At 29.5% G+C, this 6,056-nt stretch overlaps 1 protein-coding gene across 2 annotated transcripts in view; it reads right to left on the reverse strand.

Annotated features, from left to right (window-relative positions):
• Positions 1-6,056, reverse strand: part of LOC103570517 (nucleolysin TIAR) — a 209,868-nt gene that overhangs the window by 91,236 nt on the left and 112,576 nt on the right. Inside the window, exon 1 of one of the 2 annotated variants that reach the window (XM_014444863.1) lies at positions 1,301-1,317. The exons of the other annotated variant lie outside the window; for it this stretch is intronic. The gene's annotated coding sequence lies outside the window, so the exon portion shown is untranslated. Of the gene's footprint in view, positions 1-1,300; positions 1,318-6,056 lie in introns of those variants that run through there. 2 annotated transcript variants of the gene reach the window in all.

Genomic DNA, 6,056 nt, shown 5'->3' on the forward strand with positions numbered 1-6,056 from the left:
ACTTTTTATAAGATTTAATGTATAATATTCGTAAAATATTTAACAGTTGAAAAAAAAAAAAAAAAAGTAAAGAATTAGGAAATTTTTGGGTCACGTTGAAAAAAGTTAATTTACCAATTAATAACACTCGGATTGTATAAAGGAGATTGACTAATTAGTCCGATTAAAATAGAGGAGAGATAAGCAGAGTGGGATCAAATTTTGTTTTTTCAATAATTTTCTTCTTAAATTTTAGAACAGTCAATATTTTTTCTGAAAAAGAAAAAAAATTTAAAGGCAATTGTAAATTTATTTTATTTTTAAAAAATATAAAAAGTCTAATGTAATAAAAATAAAAAAGTGCATTATTTCCATAGCGACCCGATTTTTCCCACCCACTCCCACATCATAAAAATTTCGACCCAGGCATTTTATTTCACCAGTTCATATTGAACAAACAATTCCACTCTCTTTTCACGATAATAAATATTTAATAACATATTTAAAAAGAAAAAATAAAAAAAACATTTTATAAAGTTATAATATACCTAAAAGATCTCATTTTTTTCTTTAAACTATATAGGCATCTTCATTGATCCCACAAGCGCATGAAGTTATCTTGAGCATAAAAATTTTAATCCTCATACACGGCTACTATCATCCCCTCGAGGGATACGTGCCAATTCACGCAAGTATCTTCATAGAACAAAGTTTATCATAATAGACTTTAAGACTCCATCCAGCCAATGAACATACCGGGTACCAGTAATGCAAAAAATCTAATTATAGCCCATAGTATTCAAAATTATTCCAGCATCTAAATTACTTGAGAAGGCAATGGTGATGCCAGTGCACCAGCATAATCTTCCAAACTGGTCAGAGAGTAGAATGATATAATAGGAGTGCAGAATAGAACTCGTAAACAGATGTACAAGTGGTTAGAAAGACGTATTGCGAATAGGGTAGTATAAAACCGCTACCGCCTACGACAAAGATGTAGATTTATACTATAGGTGTAGTCGTAGGTGTAGTGGTGACGAGAAGGAAGAGAAGCTTGGAAGATCAAGAGACCAGTCAGCTTAGGTTACTGCGAGTTGCCGGCGGCCTCTTCAACTCTCATGGACCTTTCAAGCCGTTTTCCCCAAAGGCTCTGTACCCGGTACTACTTCCACTACTTCCACTGCTTCTACTACTACTACTATTACTATTACTACTACTTATACCACCAGTGCAATATATAAATAGCAACGACTCAACATAGCTCCTCCTATTTACCCACAAACCCCGAGGAGAGGTTAATTAATTAGCAGTAGGTTTTTACCTGAACCACTGGCAGGAGCAGAAGCTGAGAGTTAGTAGAACTATAGCTGAGTCGAGTCAAGCCACTGAGCTGGTGTGTGGCCTGTATTACTGCCTCCCGGGTTTATATCCTTGTCCGTCTTCACCTTTCTCTACACTCACAAGCTCTTTTCCTCATATCATATACTCTTTCTTCCTTCGTATTGTAGTACATTATAAACTAGACACTGGAGCTAAAGCTTGGTAGCCTTGCCACGGTGTGTTCCACATGGCCTGTTTTTGTTTGTTGTGCTTTCTGAATGTTATAATAGTAATTGGTAGTCATTTATGCAGCTAAGAAGCTCCAGGGAATGTAAAACTAACCGTTATTGAGCCCTGGGCTGTATGCATTTACGCTACTATCAACTCAAAAACCTCCGATAAAGTTTACAGGGTGTTGAGTTTAAGGTTACAGTTGACTGGATTATTCTCGTGGTACTAAAAACCTAAATGTAGAGTATGAGAGTACGTGGGTATGTAGTGAGCTCTAGAATATAGATTCGAGTAAGAGAGAATAACTTTACTGGGTTACAGCTCTGGTGTATGATCAAGTTATTTAGATAAATAAACCAAAAAGAAATTGGTCAAGTCGTTCTGGGATATTTAGATATATATGTAATTTTAGTTGTAGTTATGGAGGGTAAAAAATATTGAGAATGCTGGAAAATAATAATAAACACATTAATTTGAATGAGTAGTTTTTTTCTAATCGGAAAATAATCCCGTAATATAAATTGTCGCTGAAGGAAAAATTGTCATAATCATTAAATTAAGTTGATATTTCTCTATTGATAAATGTATAAAATACGTCGGTAGGGAGGACGAAACAATGGGGACATAAAAGAAATAATTTTTTATCCTGAAAATGGTTTTTTTATATTACAGTTTTCTATAAATTTTTTAAGAAACTTTTTTGATAAAATGTCAAGTGTGAATTCTAATATAATTTGTAATAAATAAAGAAAGCAAAAAAAAAAGGCAATTGTCTATATTCAGGCTCACCATGTTTTTCAATGTTTCAGGTGCTTACACCGTAAATATCTATAATTAAATTTTTTCCACATGTTCAACTACACGGTCAAGGCCGGATTTAAACTTAATGTCACTCCTGGGCACCGGAAAAATCTGCCCCAATATTGGAATTTTATTTAAGCTTATAGTTAACATATTTTATTTTTTAAAATTTTGCCACCCTGGGCACTTGCCCCGACTGCCCCTAGCGTAAATCCACCATTATACACGGCTGATTAAATTTTCCGTACGAGTTTTTTGTGTTTAACACTAGATATCTATCTGAATCTTGCAATTGAAGTGTACAAAATTGAAAAAAATAATATTAAATCATGCTAATTTAAAAAAATAAATATTTTCTAATTCATATAAGTAATTTTATATAATACCGTAAGAAGGACGGTGGTGATAGAAAGGTCTAAGAGTTTAAAAATATAACATTTTGTTGCAAGTAGTTTGGGCAGTATCCGCCTCCCTTTGCTAGCATAATATCCGGCTGAAGCCCACAACACATTTTTACGTCAGCGCGTACTAGTAAGAGATGTAGTCTAAGGCAAGAGTGCGTTAACATAGCCTTACTGACGAGCCCGTTAACATACTCATGACGAAACTACACACAATATGGCAAACAGGCATATACTTTGAATTTTGGTGGTTAACTTATGAGTTAATACATAGAATGATAAGAGAATTATGTCATATAGTGCAGTATTATAGGTTTGTTACATACACTTGAATATATTAACGCCTATTTTATACTCAATTTAAGCAAGTATATCGTCAATCTGCGGACAATCACATGATAACCAACCTGGTTTCATTGCTATTGCTTACAATAAGGATTTTTGCTAATTCAAACAACTACCAAAAAAAATTTCAAAAAAGATGTTCTGAACAATTAATTCGGATTTTTTTTTCTTCAATTTTTAAGTTTTTCATTTTGTCTGGCTTCCCACGATAAAAGATTAATTTTTAAAAATATTTTAAAGATTTTTCTTTAGAAATATTTATTGAGAGGATTCAGTGATTTGAACGAATTTTTCAATTTTCCAAGTGGAAAGTTGAAAATATATTTTTGATGCTTTTACAAAGATTGCCAATGGACTACACCTTACTATATATATCTTATATATATATACTTATAATAATGTAAAAAAATCAATAATCGATTTTACAAAATACACTTGATAAAAAATAACAATTTGTCTAAATGGTTGCAAGCTATTTACTGTACTCGTATTCGTTCACACAACTTTTATTCTCGAAACAGAACTTGTAAATTATGGTAGTAAATTACTACGGCAATTATATTGACTAAACAAATTGTTAGTTTCAATACAGTATCATTTAAGTTGTTAAAAAATTCGTTATTAGTTCTTACAACAGAATTACTGACAACCAGGTAAGCTAAAAAATAGTCGACTGTTGTTTTTTTATTTTTTGACTACTTAAGTCTGAAATATGGTAATTAAAATCTTATATAATGCAAATTATTTGAGCGTAAACCTGCATTAAGTAACTTAAACATTTCTGTTCATACATCAGTACATTTTCATTAGGTAATATGTGTGGTAGAACAGTATAGAGCTGGCATAATATTTGTTCAACTACAAGTAACTTCCAATATCGATTGGTTCGAAAAGTTGGGTAGGAAACCTGTTACACAAGTGTGAACTTGTGTCGTATTTTATTCATTTATTATTTTCTTTTTTTTTTTTCCTATCATACTTTTTACTTTATTTTCATTTTTATTTCTTTTTATTCGGCAATGTGGTCGAAAATGTACATTTGGATCGTAATTCTACATTGTGGATATTTGGGTGCGAAATAAAATGAATAACGAATAGAATAGACAACGAGAAATACTACACGAAAAGTTTTCTCATCGGGTCGCTCGACGGGAGCTTCCAATTCAGGTGTGGAAAAATAATTTAGTAACCGCACATTCTTGGTTATTGTAATGCATGTGGATATATATATATATATATATATATATATATATATATATATATGTATAGTACATGTATACTACATGTTTGTCGAGTGCATACTTTTTAGTTATACTTGCGTATGGTTATTTCGGTATTTCAAATGAATTCAGAAAGTGTTCTTTAACTTGTTTTCGTGAATGTTAAAAAAGACTAGAGCTGTAAGTGCATTTCGTACTTTTAAATAACCTATTTATCATTTTTAATGAAAATGTGGTTTTGGTTACAACTTTTTTTATCATCAAAAATTTATATTGAAATTTTAAATTATGAGCTTTTTTAAGTTCATAATAAAAAATAAAAAAATAAAGTGAAACAATATAGAAATAGTAGTATATTTTTTTTGTCATAAATATGAGAAGTTGGGTAAAATGATAACATTAAGAAAATATACTATTTTTGAAATATAAATTTTTAGATACTGGTTTTTTCTGTTCTGAAAAGCTTTGAAAATTTTTTTATTGTCTGGGCCGAAAAAATTATGGGTAAAATAAGACAGAAAAGTGTACAAATAATTTGTATTAATTCAAAATTGGAACTTTCAAGAATTCAATTTTTTGAATTTTCAAAAAATTCAAATAATTCATAAATTTTTCAACTATTCAAATTATCTATGATACTTGTAGGGAAGAGCCAAGCAAAACGGGGTGCCTCCGAAAATTAATAAAAAAATTTTTTTGTTTTTTAATTGTTTTTTAAATATTCCAAAAGCACTTTTATAAATATAATTGAGCACTATGTTGAATTTTTTTCGTTAAACTTTTTCAAAAATTGAGTGTCAGTCGAAAAATGTTAATGACTTTCGTTTTATGACAAAACCTATTAAAATTTTTTTTTCTCTCTTTGTATCCAATAATCATGTAAAATATAATTTTTGTTCATGTAAATTACTTACAAAAAAATTTAATCTAATCAAATTTATTTAAAATCCAGAATTTTTTTTTTTTACCTTTTTTTAAGGGGAACCCTACACGGAAAAAAATAATCGGTAGCCACTGCCGATTATTTTTCGGTAGCTGTTACCAATTATTTTTTTTTCGTGCATTTTGCCTGCAAATATGAATTTTTTTTTTTTCAACAGTAACTGAAAATTTTTGCTATTTACTTTGATCATTATTGAAAAAAAAAAAAGATTGAGCGTATTTGAGTTCTCGAAAACTCATAACATTTCCTTAAGTACCTCGTTTTGCCCGGCCCTCCCTTAAATCATTGTAAATATTAAAATTCGTGATTTTTGTAATTTTATACATTTCTCTTATTTAACATTTGCAGATAAGAGTAATGAAATAAAATGATATAAATATTAAATATTTAATAATTAATTAAAACATTTATAAATTTATGTTTCGAAAATTTAAATTTAGTTTGTATAATTGTAATAATTATAATTATCTGCACGTAGGAAATATCTATCTCGAAATTAATCGTGAAATAATGCAGCTGAATACGGGACGCGAAATTGCATTTCACTGTTTTGTTAAAGCGAAAATGTCCTAATTTTCCGTCATGGATATTTTGTCTGCGAACAACAATGCGTGTCATCAACAAACTTTTATACTTAATTATTTAATAAACAATTTTTGACAGACATATATTTTATCTGATAATTAAAAAAAATTATCTACTCAATTATTTTTAACTTTTCTCTTTAAAAAGTATCCATTACATTCACTGACAAAAAAAAAAATGAAAAAAAACCAAAATCACTTTACTCGAAAAAATAAATTTAGATAAATGTTA

The sequence above is a fragment of the Microplitis demolitor genome, chromosome 10 (assembly GCF_026212275.2).
Source record: "Microplitis demolitor isolate Queensland-Clemson2020A chromosome 10, iyMicDemo2.1a, whole genome shotgun sequence".
Classification (NCBI taxonomy): domain Eukaryota; kingdom Metazoa; phylum Arthropoda; class Insecta; order Hymenoptera; family Braconidae; genus Microplitis; species Microplitis demolitor.